Consider the following 18,738-nt stretch of genomic DNA (forward strand, 5'->3'; position numbering starts at 1 on the left):
TCAGGTTGTTCAGTACAAGAAATTGATTCTTTTTTAAAAAGTCACTGAAACAGGATTGCAGGAAACAGATCACTAGACATTGCTCTCTTGCGAGTATTTTGGTATGGCTTGATTTGTTTGTTTTTGTCACTTTAAGGTGTCCCAGAAAGAAAAAGGAAGGAGAATAGTTAGAACACCGGGTTCTATCCCAGAGATATGAAAATACACAGTACATAGCAGTCCCAATACCCGGATGGGTTTTCTGACAGCGATGATTCAAGGACTAAAATCCATCCCTTATTAGCCCAAAGACGGTTTTATTAATATCAGAGGAGAAAAACATCCCCACCCTTAGCAGCTTGTCATCTCTAAGAGACACAATGAACACCCCCCTCTGCCCTCCCCCACGTCCCCGCAGAATCCCACAGTTAGTTGACAGGCAGCATTCCTGGGCTCTCTTGCCCTGCTCTTCCCTTCCAGTTTCTGGGGTCAGATCTGCCCCAGCGCTTAACACACCGTGAGCCCTTAACGCGTGCCAATTTTTAAGAAAAGGTCAGCTAGAAATGGTTCTAATTTAGGCAGCGGGGGAGAGAGAGGCAATGAGAGAGCATCCACAAGTGCCGGTCCAGATCTGGGGTCAGGTCCGAATGAAGACGGCCCCTAAAATACACCATTTGCCTCAAGTGAGAATATAAATTCCATGAGTGATCAGTAAAAATAAATAAAGATACTTAGAGCAGGGGACATGAGGTGCTTGGGGAAAGTATTGGAATTCCACCTATTCTCCCCTCCTGTCCACCCGTCAAAAAATAAAAATTCCAGCAGCTAGAAAAATACATCTGCATATCTCCCTCCTGTCATTCTGACTTGGGGGACTCTGAAGAAATGCTACTGAAAGTAAATGGAGACCGGGCCCCAGTCTAAGCCTGCCGTGACCACGCTCCAACCATGATGGGGGAGTCCAAGAGCAGCCCGGAGTTTGGGCGGGGTATGCTGTCCCGTGAAGTTATTGCTGTGTCCTACCTGTCATTCGATAGTATTTACTGAGCGCTTCCTGTGGGCAGAGCACTGTACTAAGCACTTGGAATGTACAATTCGAAAACAGATAGAGACAATGCCCGCCAATGACGGGCTCACAGTCTAATCCGATTATCTTGTATTTACCCCCAGTGCTTAGTACAAAGCTTGGCTCGGAAGAAGCACTTAACCAACAGCACAATTATAATGACTAGGACCCAGTCGATCACGGAGTCCAAAAAACAACTCACGGACAATACATGTGGTGTGGACACAGTGAGTACTATGGCACTCCATTTCCTTACCACAAGGTTCTCTGTTCTCTGTTTTAGGAATACTGGGCATGCTTAAAGCTTTGGACAGGCCCAAATTGGTCAAAACTTAAAAAGCAAAAGAAATACTGACCGTGTTGTGATAGAATAATAGGGTGCCAATCAAGTCAATGGTATTTACTGAGCACTTACTGTGTGCAGAACACTGTACTAATGCTTGGGAGAGTAGAATATAACAGAGTTGGTAGACACGTTCCCTGCCCACAAGGAGCTTACAGCCCGGAGGGGCAGAAATTAAAATAAATTAGGGATCTGGACAGTAAGTGCTGGGGGGGGTTGGGGGGGGGGAGCGGAAATAAAGGCTACAAATCCAACCAAGTGCAGAGTATTAGAAGCAGACGGGCCCTACCGGAAAGAGCACGGACCTGGGAGTCCGAGAACTGGGATTCGAATCCCATCTCCGCTAAAATCCTTGCTGGGTAACCTTGGGCAAGTCGCTTAACTTCTCTGTGCCTCGGTTCTGTTCTCCCTCTTACTGTCAACTCCATGCGGGACAGGGACTGTGTCCGATCTGATTAACTTGTATCTACCCCCAGCCCTTAGAAAAGGGTATGACACATAGTGAGTGCCGAACAAATACCATTAAAAAAAAAAGAGGGTAAACATGCAGAAGGGAGAGGGAACGGGAGAAAGGACTCTCACGGAGGAGATGTGATTTGAATATGGCTTTGAGGATGGGGAAGAGAGTGTCCATCCCCAAATGGTGTTAGAAAATGTATTTTAATGGGAAAAATCAGAAGGCCAGATGATCTGCCGGAGCCAGCCAAAATCCACAAGAAGATACACCACACGTTCAAATGGAACAAACTCAAAAAATAACTGATTCCATGCAAAACCGAAACCTTTCTTCAACTGCTGCGCCTCAGGAAGAATACAGTGCCTCCATCCACAAAGGGGGAAATAAGAGAACTCTTACGACGTCTTGGAGGAAAGATTAAAATGCATTTCACGAAGAGCCCTGTACATTTTTCAAAAAACTCCTAGACGAGCACTCGAAGGGTCGGACAACTATTCTGGCACAGGGAAGAAGCCTGAAGAGAGAAAACAGACTCAGTCTTTAGCAACCATTTCCAAAATGAAGCATCTTTTCATTACCCCACACATGGGATGCATGTGTACGTAGCCTGGAGTCCTTATCGTGGCGATACCACCTTTCTCCAAAGAGCCCAAGACGTCGAACGAGTAATTTTGTGGCGGAGGATTAGGGTAGAGACAAACGGCCAAATCTCCGCTCTCTTCGCCTTCGCTAGCGTAATCGCCCTTTCTTTCCCCGAAGAGGTGTTGCCATCATGTAGACTGTAAATAATAACGATGGCATTTAAGCGCTTACTATGTGCCAAGCACTGTTCTAAGACTATCAGCTCCCTGTGGGCAGGGGACGCATCTATCGACTCCGCTGCACTGGGCTTTTCCACGCTCTGTTACGGTGCTCTCTCTGCCCGTGCTAAGTGCTCAAGTGCTCCCAACAGAGACCGCCGATCGCCCACGTTGGCCGCAACCCTGAGGGGCTTGGTGGCCCAGGTTCGAGGCAGATACTGCTCTGGACCTCTTGACAGACAGGTGCTTAACATCCCACTTTTCCAGTTTCTAGTCAACAGGCCTTTGGTACAGCGCTCTGCACAGAGTAAGCACTCAATAAATACCTCTGCCGATGACGCTTTCTCCCGGTACACGGGGAACCAAACAGCCCCAGAACCATGCAAGAAACTCAACTGTGTTCTTTCCCCTTCAGCCCCGAGTCCACACGCGCAAACTCACGGGAGATTTTTTGGGGAAAGGCGAGTCTATCTTTGAGGGTGATGAGGGGTACCTGAGACACTGGCTCCCCCAAGAGAACAAACGATCTGTGGTTTCATCCCCTGCCGTGACACGAGGTAGGCCCGTACGTCCGCACGGGGCCCAAATCTTTCACAATCTCCGATGAGATTTTTCACTTCAGAACTTCAGTTTTGGATGACTAGCGGTTGTTTGCTCGTGGCCAAGCTTCAAAGGGGAAAAAATCTCACAGATGCAGAGAGGGCTTAAACAAGAACCAGACCTCCACGCATTCCCATCTTCCAACTGAGTTCCAAAGATATATCATTTCTGCTTCTAGCCCAAGCTGTGCTAGTGATCGAGGCAAGCAACGAGCTCTCCCTGGCCCAACTAAACACTGGATTCGGCCCAGCTCCTCCACGCAACCGCCCTCTGACTCTTCGTTTTCCCACGAGTGAACACTGGGACGACACCGATACTTGCCACCGGCTTCGCTGACCGGGAAGGACTCATTTGATACTTTATTTTCATTAGACGAGACCACCAACAAACGCCGCATTACCTGCTGCTTGAAAAACGCCCGGAGAACTCTGCACGAAATCAATCAATCACTCGTCGGATTTATTGGTCATTTTCTGTGCGCGCAGTACTGTACCGAGCGATCGGCAGGATGAAATAAAATAAATGATGGTATCTGTTAAGCGCTTACTGTGTGCCTGGCGCTGTACTAAGGGCCGGGGTGGATAAAAGCAAATCGAGTTGGACACCGTCCCTGTCCCGTGTGGGGCTGGCAGTCTCCATCCCCATTTCACAGATGAGTAACGGAGGCCCAGAGAAGGGAAGTGACTTGCCCAAGGTCACCCAGCAGACAAGTGGCGGAGCCGGGATTAGAACCCATGAATTTCGGACTCCCGGGCCGTGATCTTTCCGCTAGGCCCCGCTGCTTCTCCAGAGTACGATATAACAGAGTGGGCAGACACGTTCCCTGCCCACAACGAGCTTACAGTCTAGAGAAAGAGCCAGGCCTAGCGGACAGAGCACGGGCCTGAGAGTCAGAAGGTCATGAGTTCTAATCCGCGATCTGTGGCTGCGGGGTGTGGAAGTGTGTGAGAGAGACGAGGGGACGGGGACGGAGTGACAGGCTGGTCCTTTCGTATCCAGGGATGGGGGACGGACGGGAGGGCGCCCTGGGACGGTGGGGTGGCTCTGGGATAGAGTACGGAGGCCGCGATCGGGGGCGAGGACCGAATCTGAGGAGCTGGAGATCGGCTTCCGGGTCCCCGTTTCAAGAACGTGCCCCCACACGCTGAATGGCGTAGTACATCTGTCTCTAGGGGCATATCCAACTAGTCCAGCTGCTACAGAGAAATTTCCAAGGAGGACAGCCTCTGGCCAAACTTCCTTGGACGCTTCACGAGAGCAAAGACTCCAAGAACCCTTCAGGCAGACCCTCCAAAATCACCTCCCAACCTCCTGGACACCTCACCTCATCAGATCCACCCATGGGCTCAAGGAAAGGTGACGACAAGCCAGTAAATCGAACGAGGGCTTAAATTTTCTCTCCGCTTTTTGGTTCGTGCGTAAGTAGAGACGATGCATCCCGCACAGAGCTGTTGTTTCGTTTAGAATTTTTCATCTTTATGTGGGTTAGAGATATGTTTTTATATCAATATCATTTCAATTTACCTTACAAACACACTAACGGGGTTGAGTACAGAACCCTGGGTAGCTGTGGAAAAGTGGGACGTCCGGCTTTGGTTTGGGAGCCGATTCCCCACTGATACCGTGGTTCCTATGAAAAAATGGGTTTTCCACAGGGGAAATCACCGGACCAAGACCCGCCTGTTCAGTTATCTACTGTCAGCTGTGGGGCTTTATTTTTAATGCCCAGAAAAGCTCCCCAACAGTCGATTTCCAGTCCCAGATCTGGCTGCGATGGAACGGTCTGTGCGGAGACCCTAGAGTTCTTAACAGCTCTTCGCTGATGAAGATGAGGATGAAGAGCTCTCCCCTCTAGACTGTGAGCTCGTAGTGGGCAGGGAATGTCACTTTATTGCTGCACTGTTCTTTCCCAAGCGCTTAGTACAGTGTTCCGCACACAGTAAGTGCTTAATACATCAGCCTGAATGAACGAATGATTGGCTCAACACTTTCTCCCTCCATTTGCCTTTTCTTAGCGTGAAGGTTCGCTCTCCTACTCACCCCGGTCAAGGTATTTATTCAGTCCTGCTATGACGGGTGACGTGCTCCTCATCCCTGGTCTTTCTAGTGGTGGAAGTAGTTTGCCACTTGTCAACTGTGTGGCTTTGGGCAAGTCGCTTCACTTCTCTGTGCCTCAGTTACCTCATCTGTAAAATGGAGATTTAGACTGGGAGCCCCACCTGGGACAACCAGATTACCTTGTATCTACCCCAGTGCTTGGCACATAGGAAGCGCTAAACAAATAACATTATTATTACTATTAATGACTGTCTCATACTCCAGTTGCTTCACGTCTCCGTGCCTCAGTTACCTCATCTGTAAACTGGAGATTAAGACTGGGAGCCCCACGTGGGACAACCTGATTACCTTGTATCTACCCCAGTGCTTGGCACATAGGAAGCTCTAAACAAATAACATTATTATTATTATTATTATTAACGACTGTCTCACACTCTAGACTCTAAGCTCGCTGTACGCGGCAAACGTCTCTACCAACTCTGTTGTACCCGCCTGTGTGCTTAGTACATGACCTTAGAGAAGCAGCACGGCCTAGTGGATAGAGCACAGGCCTGGGAGTCAGAGGACGTGGGTTCTAATCCTGGCTCCCCCACCTGTCTGCCGGGTGACCCTGGGCAAGTCACTTCACTTCCGCGTGCCTAAGTTACCCCATCTATAAAATGGGGGTTAAGACTGTGAGCCCCACAGGGTACACGGGCCGTGTCCAACCTGGCTAGCTTGTATCCACCCCGGCGTTTAGAAGGGTGCGTGGCACATAATAGGCGCTTAACAAATATACTATTATTATTACAGCGTTCTGCAATTAAGGAGCACTCAATAGATACTGATTGACTGGGTAGACCGACTGGGCATAGGACAGAAGGAAACTTGGGCAAATGTCGGTAATCCCTTCACGGCTCAAAGGGGAGGGACAGGTGCACTGGATTGGCCGGGAGGGAGAGGAGAAATGGAGGGGGTCTTGGCACTCGGAACTTCATAGCGGCCACTGCAAACACGGGGTGCGCCACGGTGGTTTCGGGTGGTGGTTTTATCGCTGCGGCTGAGGGGCAAACTGCGCCACTCGGCTGAACAATAATAATAATAATAATGACGATGGCATTTGTTAAGCGCTTACTATGTGCAAAGCACTGTTCTAAGCCCTGCGGGGGGATACAAAGTGATCAGGTTGTCTCACATGGGGTTCACGGTCTTCATCCCCATTTTACAGGGGAGGCAACTGAGGCCCAGAGAAGTGAAGTGACTTGCCCAAAGTCACCCAGCTGACAAGCGGCAGAGCCGGGGTTAGAACCCATGACCTCCGACGCCCAAGCCCGGGCTCTTTCCACTGAGCCACGCTACTTCTCAACGTGGCTGAGGCGGCCACATTGGCCAAACCCAACCACGGACGCACCAGGCACCGAGGGCAAGCACCGTACAATGCCACCTCCTGGGCTAATGGCAGACGGGGTGCAGTGGTTCACCCGAGGACTCGCACCTAGGCCTTCGGACATTTACCGACGAACCGGCTTCTGATTTTCTAGATGGGCTCTAATTGGGCTGCTTTAAGACGATGACTACAGGATCAAAGTTGAACCCCCAGGCAGGCCACGGGAAACCACTACGTCACCTCCTGCTCCCCAAAACCTCTACAAAAGCAGTAATACCTAGCTAAACCAGACGCCTGGAAGAGAAACTGAGGCTGCCTGGTTCACCTGAGCCCCTTAATTAGCTCCAAGGAAAGGCAGGGGGCAGGAGGGCACCGGCCCGTAGTCTCTCCTTCTCCCCAGGCCCTGGGGTTACGGGTGCGGGGCCAGGTGAGGAAACCCCTCTAAGAAGCCCGAGAGCGGGGCAGTTTAGGAAAAGACGCCCTCTGCCTCCACTCACTGCTCTCCAAGCCGGCTCTTGGTTTGAAGCCAATGCATTCATTCCATCGTATTTATTGAGCACTTACTGAGTGCAAGGCACTGTACTAAGCGCTCGGGAGAGTACAATATAACGACAGGCACATTCCGGCCCACGACTAGCTCACAGTCTGGGGGGGGGGGGGGCGGGAGAAGACATTAATTAGACGGCGTGGGTGCCTGCGTGAGCTGCTTGGCCCCAAAACAATAATTAATAACTGTGGGATTTGTTAAGACTTTACTATGTACTAAGTGCTGGGGTAGATGCAAGTAATTGGGCTGGACACAGTCCCTGTCCCACATAGGGCTCACGGTCTTAATCCCCATTTCACAGATGAAGTAACTGAGGCCCAGGGAACTTAAGTGACTAGGCTAGGCCAGGGGAAACGTTTTTGCAGAAAAATGATCCGGGCAGCAGAGTGAAGGATGGACTGGAGTGGGGCGAGACAGGAGACGGGGAGGTCGGCAAGGAGGCCGAGGTGGTAATCCAGGCGGGAGAGGATAAATGCTTGGATTAACAAAGTGGCCCTTTGGATGGAGAGGAAAAGGGCGGATATTAGCAAGGTCGCGAAGTTTGAACCGACAGGATTTTGTGATAGATTGAATATGTGAGTTGAATGAGAGAGAGGAGTCAAGGATAATGACACGGTTATGGGTGTGTGTGTCGGGAAGGATGGTGGTGCCGTCTTTAGGGACGGGAAAGTCAACGGGGAGGATAAGGAGTTCTGTTTGTGACATATTAAGTTTGAGGTGACGGCAGGACGTCCAAGTAGAGATGTCTTGAAGGCAGGAGGAGATGCGGGAAGGTAGAGACGGGGAGAGATCGGGGCTGGAGATGCAGAGCTGGGAATCACCCACACAGAGGTGGAAGTTGAAGCCACGCGAGCAGGTGAGTTCTCCAAGTGAGTGGGTGTAGGTGGAGAATAGAAGGGGACCCAGAACTGCATTTTGAGGGACCCGCCCCCCAAATAGTGTGGGAGTGGAAGGCAGAAGAGGAGCCTGTGAAAGCGACCGCGAATGAGCGGTCAGAAAAATAGGAAAAGAACCAGGAGAGAATAGGGTCTGGGAAGCCAAGGTTGGATAATGTTTCCAGAAGACTGATTCATTCATTCAATAGTATTTACTGAGCGCTATGTGCAGAGCACTGTGCTAAGCGCTTGGAATGTACAATGCGGCAACAGATAGTGACAATCCCTGCCCATCGACGGGCTTACGGTCTAATCGGGGACTGACTGACTGATTGGTGGAGGTGCAGAGAATCCTCATCTCCCTCCCCGACCCCAAGATCATCACGTATTATTTTGGGCTGCTCTCCTGTCCTCTATCTCCCTTCTGCTGGGGAAGGTCAAGAAGCACATGGGCAGATGAGGAGTCGATTCTCCACACAAGAACCTCAGCCCCATTAGGTCGGACCAATGAGACCGGTATTCGGTCTCCGACGGCGGCACCGAAACCATTTGGATTCTGAGGTGCGGGCTCTTTCCGGTAAGCCACGCCGCCTCGGTCACAAGGCAAGAATGACGGTCCCGTGTCCACGGTGGGAACTGCAAGGCCCACGTCCACCCTCCCGTCCCTCCACCCCCGCCTCATCCCTTTCACCCCACGACTTTCCAGGGGTGAGCAAACATGGTCCCGACGCTCGATCCGGCCGTCGGGCCCGGGAAGCCCATCGGATGGGGGAAGTGACTGTGGAGTTTCTTCCCCCGTGGTCCCCGGCTCGGTCAGCTTCCGATGGATGCCCACCAGTCCCTCTGCCCGCTGCGGCCCAGTGCTCCCGACCCCGGTGGGGAAGGTCCCAGAGGGCTCGAAGCGGGGTCTGAGCTCCGTCCCCAGCCGCCCGCCGCCACGGTCATCCACCGAAGCTTCGCTTGCAGAACGTTTGGAAAATTCAGGGAGCGGACCGTCGGCCCCACCGAAATCACCCATTCCTATCCCCCCCGTTACCATGCCGGCTCCCTAATATTAATAACGGCATCCCTTAAACGCTTACTAGGCGCCAGGCACTCTACTAAGCGCCGGGGCGGATTCGAGCAACTCGGGTTGGACACGTGGGGCCCCCAGTCTCAATCCCCATTTTACAGGTGAGGTAACCGAGGCACAGAGAAGTGAGGTGACTCGCCCCATGTCACGGGGCAGACACGCGGAGGAGCCGGGATTAGAACCCACGACGCTCCCAGGCCCGGGCTCTTTCCACGAGGCCACGTTGCTCCTCGAGGCCCCGAGGGCTGGTCGGTTAGTTCCCAGGGCTCAGACACCACCCCACTAACTCCACGGCGCTATTTCCACATCGGGTTTACGGGAGGGCTCGGCCAGCTTGTCTGTATCTCATAACCCGATGCTCTTGGAGCTGTGGTTAAGCACGCATTTTTCCCGAGCAGTTTTCACGGACTTTCTCTGGAAGGCACACAACGTCTTTTTCTTTTCCCCCCATGAGTTAATCTGGAAATAATCTTCCCTATTTGACAAGTGATGAAATCTATTTCAAATTACTTTTCCACTAAAACCACAAACTATGATGCAAACCTAAGGCCTAGGATACTGGGTGTATTTGGGGCCGGAGAAATGAAAGTTCATCAGCCTGTTGGTTAGTGTGCCCTATCGCTGTTGTTCCGCACAAACTGTGATTCGACGCCCGTGGCCATCTCTCCTGGGAGCTCCCGGTTACCGAGCTCAAAGGTCGGAAGGTGCGGAACGCGCAATTGGGCAGATCTCCCCTTCTCCGCGGGGACGGAGAGGCTGAGGGAGGTCCGGCATTATACCGATGCCTCACCCAGTCCGGGGTTTGGTCTCCAACGCCCATCGATCAGTGCTATTTGTTGAACGCTGACCGTCTGCCCAGCACCATACTAACCGCTGGCCCCGGGTTGCTGGGCGGCTAGAGCACCCAAGGCCGCCCTCCCGGGTTCGGGCAGCTGGAGTCCAACACCTGTTTAAGAGTGAAATATATTGAACCCACAAATCCTCTCCCCCTTCTCAGTCCCACAACGCTCATGGACATATCTGAAATGTCGGTTTCCCCCTCTAGACCGTAAGCTCGTTGTGGGCAGGGAATATGTCTGTTTACTGTTATATTTTACACTCCCGAGTGCTTAGTGCTCTGCACACAGTAATGCGTGATGATAATGATCACGATTACGGTATCTGTTAAGCGCTTACCATGTGCCAGGCACTGTACTAAGTGCTGGGGTGGAGAGAAGCAGATCGGCTTGGACACAGTCCCTGTCCCATGTGTGGCTCACAATCTCGATTCTCCATTTTACAGATGGGGTCACTGAGGCACAGAGAAGTGAAGTCACTTACCCCAAGGTCACACAGCAGACCAGCGGCAGAGCGGGGATTAGAACCCAGATCCTTCTGACACCCAGGCCTGTGCCGTGCCCACTAGGCCACGCTGCTTCTCTGGTAACTTACCTGGTAACGCAAGAGTTTGTGTCACTGGTCCCTCTTAGAGGACAAATCGCTAGAAGAAGGGTTGGGCTGTGTGACCCTGACAAGTCACAACTTCTCTGGGCCTCAGTTTCCTCATCTGTGAATTGGGGATTCAATACCTGTTCTCTCCCCTACTTAGACTGTGAGCCCCTATGTGGGGTAGGGACTGTGTCTGACCCGATGATCTTGTATCTACCCCACGGTTTAGTTCAGTGCTTGGCACACAGTGTTTAACAAATCCCACAATTATTACTATTATTATTATTATGGCCGCAGGTGCCCAAAGAGACAGAAGAGGTTGGGGGCGGGACCAGGTCACATAGCCCCTCCCCCAAAACACCTGTTCAGAGACAACAACAACAATAATAATAATAATAATAATAATAATAATAATAATGCGTGGCATGTGCTACGGGCTTTCAATTTCAGGGAATGAATTAAGCACTGGGGTAGATAGAAGATAATCAAGTCACGCAAATCCCGGTCACACGGCCATGAGGCTCACAGTCCAAGTAGGAGGGAGAACAAAGGTTTAATCACACTTTAGAGATGAGGAAACTGAGGCCCAGAGGAGTGACTTGCCCAAGGTCGCACAGCAGACAAGTGGCGGAGGCCAGATTAGAACCCAGTTCCCCCGACTTCCAGGCCTGTGCTCTAAGCCACAAAGCCACACCGCCTTATACGGGAGACCAAGTTCCAACCGGTTTGGATTTATTCCCGGTAATGGGGGTGTCCCAGAACAGACCTCTTGGTTGCAGGGGAGAATGACAAACATCCTCTTTTTGGTGGGAAAACACTCTCCGCGTCGCCCCCCGCACCTCCCCTCAAAAAAAGGGGGGACCCTGGCTTTGGATGCCTTCCCAAATCCTTTGGTCAGGAATCTTTCCACCCCCGTCCACTACCCTGGCCAAGCCTCTTACCATCCACCCTACCCTTCATTTTGTGGCGTTCTGAGCAAATTACAGCCGAAAGGAAGCAGAAGGAATGAGAAGCAGCGTGGCCCGGTGGAGCGAGGGCACGGGCCTGGAAACCCGCAGAACCTGGGTTCAAATCCCTGCTCTGCCACTTGTCTGCTGAGTCACCTTGGGCAAGTCCCTTCGCTTCTCCGGGCTTCGGTTACCTCATCTGTAAAAAGGGAATTAACACAGTGAGCCCCATGTGGAACATGGACTGTGTCCAACCCGATTCGCCTGGATCTTCCCCAGCGCTGGGTACAGAGCGTGGTTCATAGTAATCGCTTAAAAAAATACCGGGGGGGGGGGGAGTCTAATATCCCCATTCATTCTGCCCTCTGGGGTAATAAGAGCCCCACCATGTCACAGGGTCTAGCCCATGGCCATCTACCCACGCAATCTGGCTCACCTCTCTCGCTCCTGGGAAAAATCAGAGCCGCAGAGAGACGAGGGGACTCCTGTGAGCTCTGGGCATGCAGGCCACAAGGAAACCCACTCCCCAAGGGAAAATCTGGCATCCGGGGCTGGTTGCCGCTCGGATTGCCCTGTCCCAGAACCCCCGGAATCCCTCCAGTGCCAGTGTAACTTGGGGCTTCAAATGGCTGCTTCATGTATTACCCTATTTGTTTTGTTAATGAGGTGTCCATCCCCTTGATTCTATTTCTCGTGATTATGTTGTCTCGTTTCTGTCCGTCTGTCTCCCCCGATTAGACTGTGAGCCCGTCGTTGGGCAGGGACGGTCTCTATCTGTTGCCCGATTGTTCATTCCGAGCGCTTAGTACAGTGCTCTGCACATAGTAAGCGCTCGATAAATACTAATGAATGAATGAATGCGTCCCCAAACTTTGGGGTACAAGGGCACTTCAACTGGACGAGATTCCTTCTTGGTGCTAGGGAAGAACTGCACCGGGCCCCAACCACTTCCTAAGCGGGACACTTTTCTTAGAACAGAGGCCTGCCCCGGTGATCCCCTCCTTGATTCTATTTTATCGTGATTATGTTGTCTTGTTTTTGTCCGTCTCCCCCCATTAGACTGTAAGCCCGTCATTGGGCGGGGATTGTCCCTATCCGTTGCCAAATCGTATATTCCAAGCACTCAGTACAGTGCTCTGCACCTAGTAAGCGCTCAATAAATACTACTGAATGAATGGGCCCAGAGTAAAACCAGCAGCGGAACCACCATCCCCTGACCTGCCTCCTGACACCCAGAAGGGAAAGTCTCCGGTCATCCACTTCTTTGCAAAACCTCCAGACTAAAAATTTTCCCAACGGTAATTGCAGCCTCCCACCTCTCTGACAGGGAGAAAAGGCCAGGAGAACCCAGGGCACCTAAGCGGGGCCTAGAAGTCAGAAGGACCTGGGTTCTAGACCCGCTCCACCCTTGTCCGTTGGGTGACCGTGGGCAAGTGACTTCGCTTCTCTGTACCTCGGTTACCTCTTCCGTAAAACGGAGATTAAGCCTGGGAGCCCCTTGTGGGACATGGATCGGGATTACTGATGATTACCTTGTATCTACTCTAGTGCTTCCAACAGAGCCTGACACACAGTAAGCCCTTAACAAATACCACAATTATTATTTGTCAATCTATCCATCAGTTGTATTTATTGAGCGCTTCCTGGGTGCAGAACACTGTACTAAGCGCTTGGGAGAGTACGATATACCAGATTTGGTAGACATGTTCCCTGCCCACAAAGCGCTGACAGCTTAGAGGAATTACTCCAATTACTCCTCCTACGGCTAATGACGTATCGGGAGATCCGGCTACCCTAAAACATTTTAGTTACCTTTCTGGTTCAATCCTTAGGACACTACCTGATCACATCTGGAGATGGAATTCCTTAGGAAGCATCCTCCAAATGAATTACCACCCTCCCGGGTCATCCTTAAAACTTCGCCATTTATCCGGGTCATTGAGACATTTATGTATTCATTTCGTCCCATCCTTCTGTGGTTCCAAGTTGTAGCTGTGTTTTTCCTCCTGCTTTCACCGAAGGTACACCCTTCCCAACCGCTTGATACAGCGTTCGACGTTCAGTAGGTGCCCCCAAAATACTAAGGAGTGAATACACAGAATCCTCAAAATGCTCGTGACTTGCGTCATTCTCCGGGCCTGTGTCCGATTATCCTGAATTTCCCTCAGCACTTGGTACAGAGATCAGGGTCCAGCAAGGGCTTAACAAATACACCGATCACTACCATCATCATTAACAAAAGCCACCATAATTAGAGGAAGCCTCACGCACATATCTGTAATTTATTTATATTAACGTCCGTCTCCCCCCCTCTAGACTGTGAGCTTGTTGTGGGCCGGGAACATGTCTACCAACTCTGTTATATTGTACTCTCCCAAGAGGTTAGTACGGTGCTCTGCACACAATAAGTGCTCAATAAATCAATCGATCGTGTTTATTGAGTGCTTGCTGTGTGCAGAACCCGGTACTAAGCGCTTGAGAGAGTACAACAATATTCCCTGTCCACAAGGAGCTTAATACGATTGATTCCAAAGGGGAGTTCCCAGACCCAAAGGGTCGAATTTCCAAAATGCATTCCTGCATCGTTAATGGAGGCAGGAAGACGGCCATCGCAAGGAAGCTAAGGTGTTTGGCTAACAATAGAAGGAGGCCGTGATACACACGTGCGTCTCTTCCCGGCTGAGGATTTGTTGTGGCCCAGCCTTCAAAGAGAATGCAGGGTGGAGTGGCCAGGAGCCAGTCGGAGAGAAAGAGGCGAGAGGTCTGGGTTAGAGTTCCAGGACTTGGGAGCCACCACCCTTCCTGAAGAGAGAGGGGAAGGGAAAGGGGCGGAAACCTGACCCTCTGCATGGCGCTGGCCTGGCAGAAAAAACCCCTGAGTGGACTGGCGAGGAAAGGGGAAGGATGGCTAGGGCTTATGTAATCCTGTGGAATACAATTTCTAGCACACCCAACCATCTGCTGGGACACGTGCTGGGGCATCTGCTGGGGACCACCTGCCGAGGGCAGGGAAGGCGCGGGGGGCTGCTGGGCATGGGGGAGGCAAGGAAGGACCAGACCTGCTCTGCCCCAAGGCAGCTGAGAAACAATCAGAAGCGGAACTGAGAAAGAACAGAGAGGCAGCATGGAGAGAGCACGGGCCCGGGTGCTAATTCCACCTCCGCCTCTTGTCTGCTCTGTAGACCTTGGGCAAGTCGCTTCACTTCTCTGTGCCTCAGTTACCTCATCTGTAAAATGGGGGTTAAGACTGGGAGCCCCACGTGGGACCACCTGATTACCTTGCAGAGCTTAGAACAGTGCTTGGCGCATGGTAAGCGCTGAACCAGTATCAGCATTATTATTCTCTGTATCTCGGTTACTACATCTCTAAAATGGGGACGGAGATTGGGAGCCCGACGCGGGACAGGGACAGTGTCCGACCCGATCAGCTGGTATCTACCCCGGCACTTGGCCCGGCACTTAGTAAGCGCTTAAAGGATACCACGGTTATTATTGCTATTATTGGAAGAAAGTCCAGGCTGGTTCAGACGGACAACTAGGTCACTGGATAACTGGCAACCGGACAACCGGATGACCTGCAAGCCCCCTTACTAGAAAAGTGAGTGTCAGCTACTCCTCTCTGCTCCTCCTTGCATCAACCGCATTCACCGCGCACCGATCACTGTCCTGGACCTTGGGAACAATCAACGGAAGGAAAAGGCTCGATGCCTTAAGGAGAAGCTCACACTTTTTCCCCCTCCCGCTTCCCATCCTCCACATCCCTGTTCTTCCCCACTTCAAAGCTCACTCCTGAAAGCTAACCTCCTCCAGGAGGCCAACCCGGATTCGTTTTCCTTCTCCCCCAGCTCACGCCCACTCAATTACCTCCTCCGTACCTGGGCACACCCGGCCCCCCGTAACACTCTTGTAGAGAGATTTTCATCCTCTATTATTTCATCGCCTTCCTTTCCATCTCTCCGGCAACTGTCGGCATCAACGACTTCTCGAGCGCAAAGCCCTACGGACGCTTCGGACAGCAAAGAGGCAAGGAGGAATCCCTGTGCTCCGGGATCTTACCGTCGACTGGAATGCTTCCCCCTAGGTCTTCTTCCTCCCTACCTGAAGCTAATGAGGCTGGATACCGTTCCTGTTCCACATGGACTCACGTAATTCCCATTTTACAGATGAGGTAACTGAGGCACAGAGAAGTGACGTGACTTGTCCAAGGTCCCGTGGCACTCCCATAGCGGAGCTGGGATTAGAACCCAGGTCCTTCTGACTCCCATGCCTGGGCTCTATCCACTAGGATTCTTTTGCTTCTCGCCTACTTCTTCTGTACTCTCGCAAGATCTTCGTACAGAACCTTACATACGGTAGACGCTCCCTAGGTACGACTGGCCGGTCACTCATGAAGCCCACACGTGACAATAAAGTAAAGAGGAAGGGAGGAAGGGGACAAAAGAGCCAAGAAGGGATGCAAATGGTCAAACCCGAGATCAATTTCGTCCCCCCGCTCCACCTCAAAATCCCTTTGAAATTTGGTCCATAAAATCAACTTCTGTTAGCTTCAGCCCAGGTTCTATCGGACACCCTCCACCGCATTTTCTTTCCTTGAAAGGTGTCATGCCTAGCTACTAAAGGCTCCCCACTTTTTCCAGGGCTGTCAGGCAAATTACCTGGGAAAAACACAGGTTGCTCATCTGTAAATACAGCTTACTCACCTGCAACAGAGGTTTTCAAAGTAATCTACATACCAGATCAGGATTTCTCTCTCAACCGCACAGTACAAGGGAAATATTCACTTTCTGCTGCCAGTGACTTGGGAATTATCGTCTCGCAGAACGGCAACGGAGACAGAAACTGCCGGCAGGGAAATAGTCACTTTCTGATGCCAGTGACTTGGGAATTATCGTCTCGCAAAACGGCAACGGAGACGGCACTTGCCGGCCGAGGGACTGATTTAATTGGGCGAGGGTGGGAGAGGAGGGGAGCGGTCCACGCAGAGCCAATCCAGGCAGGAAAATCCAAGTTGGCCGGGGTGTTTATGCCAGCTGGAATGCCTGGGCGCAACCCAAAAACTGTATGATATTCCCTGGGATCCATCCTCCAATACAGGTGAAAAAAAAGACAAAGACTGTGAGGATGACTTGAGTCTGTGATCTCCTTGAGGGGAGGGAGCCTTTCTACCGACTCCGTTGTACTCTCCCAAGCGCTTAGTAATAATAATAATAATGATATTTGTTAAGTACTTACTGTGTGTCAAGCACAGAGGTAGATACAAGCTACTCAGGTTGGACAGTGTCCCTGTCCCACATGGGGCTCACAGTCTTAATCCCCATTTTAAGGCACAAAGCAGTTAAGAGACTTGCCCAAGGTCAACCAGTAGACAAGTGACGGAGCTGGGATTAGAACCCAGATCCTTCTGACTCCCAGGCCCGTGCTACGGTTCTGCACACAGTAAGCCCTCAATAAATACCACTGATTGGCTGAGGAAATTAATTCCGATTACGTATACCTGGACCAAAAACATAAAAGATATTGCCTTACTATGTGCAGCTTTGAATAATAATTACGGTATTTGCTAAACGTTATGTTCCATGCACTGTTCTAAGCGCTGGGGTAGATACAAAGTAATCAGGTTGTCTCAGTTTTAATCCCCATTTTGCAGATGAGGTAACTGAGGCTCAAGAGAAGTTAAGCGGCCCAAGGTCACACAGCAGACAAGTGGTGGATCCGGGATTAGAACCCATGTCCTCTGACTCCCAGTGAAAAAATGCATTTATTTTGAATAGAATATAGCTTGGCTAAACAAGCAATTCCTTTAATTTGAAAAAATGGACATGAATGATGACCTCAAACTCAGGAGCGTTTCTAATAGACAAGCGTACTCACTTGTTCTCCAAGTTCTCCCCCAAAATTACAGCACAAACCAAAACTTGAACCACAGGAGGGTCTCTGAGGTTCAGATCCTCCCATTCTATTCCCATTCTAGTTAACAGGGAGCCAGGGAGATGAGAAACCTACCTGGTAGCACTGCTTATCGGAAGGCATGGGGAATTCCTTCTCTCGTGAGGAATCAGGGACTACGGTCCTTATGGCCAGGGAAGTACCTACCGACTCTCCGGAGCGTTTAGTGCAATGTTCTGGACTCCCTTAATAATTACCACCAACTGACTCCTCTATTCTGGGGGATCCTTTCCCCACCCCAATGCTCACCTGGGAGCGGTGAGCAAGGAGGGGATTTATCTTCATTTTCTGCACGGAGGCCCTAAACGGGACCAGGTCCTCAGAGAGGAAAAAAATGAAGGCGGCCCGACTTGGGGCTTAGGTAGGCCTCCCTTGGGGAGTGAAGCTAAGCCAGCTCAGAAGCAGATGTGGCTTCTCCCCCTCACCAACCCCCATCCTTTGAGCCGACACCAGCCGGATGAAGGCCGTGGAAGGGACCTGACCTACATCTTGTGGAAGGGTGGCTGGGATGGGACATTTTTCAGCCCGGACTTCTCACATCCTCTCCAATCTAATCGCCTCTTCGGTGTCATCCCCTCCAGCTAAACGTGTAAAAACTGAGATCAACTTCCTTCCCAAACCCTCACCTCCAACTTTCCAGAATTCTGCCCAAAGATCACAAAACTCTCCGTCCCCCACCCTGATACCCTCGGTCGGCTCCGACTCGACTTTCCCGCACATCTGATCCACTGCCAGGTCCTGCCCGTTCTTCCTCGGTAATCTCTCCCAGATCCACAGGAAACTCTACCGGATCCCTACCTCTCTGTTCCCTCCGCCTCTGACCTCGCCCGGGCCCCGGCTGCCTCACGCTTGGTCTATTACATCACCAGCCTCCTTGCCAGGGTTCCAGCCTCTCCCTATTTCAGGCTCAGGACAGCAAGAATCATCTTAAACTCTCCATCTAATTGTGTCACTCCCAGTTGCCTCAGGGATTAAATCCAAACTCCCCATCCTCCGATCGTCCTCCTGACCAATTTTCCCATCTACCCTCAGCTCGAGAAATAATGTTTCTTTTTCTTTTACGCTCCACCACTTAGATATAGGTAGCCAAGATTAGATCTTCTTGTACATTTTATGTACGTTAAACTGTCTCTCCCGGTAGGTTCTAAGATCCTGGAGGGTAAAAACATCCTTTTTTGTTTCGTTTTTTTACTTTCAAAGGTCTCACAGCACTCAAAACTCTGTATAAATTGGGCACTCAATCGATCCGAAGAA

The 18,738-nt window shown here is 51.2% G+C and overlaps 1 protein-coding gene across 2 annotated transcripts in view; it reads right to left on the reverse strand.

The window, feature by feature from the left end:
- Positions 1–18,738, reverse strand: part of LRP6 (LDL receptor related protein 6) — a 110,437-nt gene that overhangs the window by 77,611 nt on the left and 14,088 nt on the right. The gene's annotated exons all lie outside the window — the stretch shown is intronic.

This window comes from Ornithorhynchus anatinus, chromosome 11, assembly GCF_004115215.2.
Source record: "Ornithorhynchus anatinus isolate Pmale09 chromosome 11, mOrnAna1.pri.v4, whole genome shotgun sequence".
NCBI classification, from domain to species: domain Eukaryota; kingdom Metazoa; phylum Chordata; class Mammalia; order Monotremata; family Ornithorhynchidae; genus Ornithorhynchus; species Ornithorhynchus anatinus.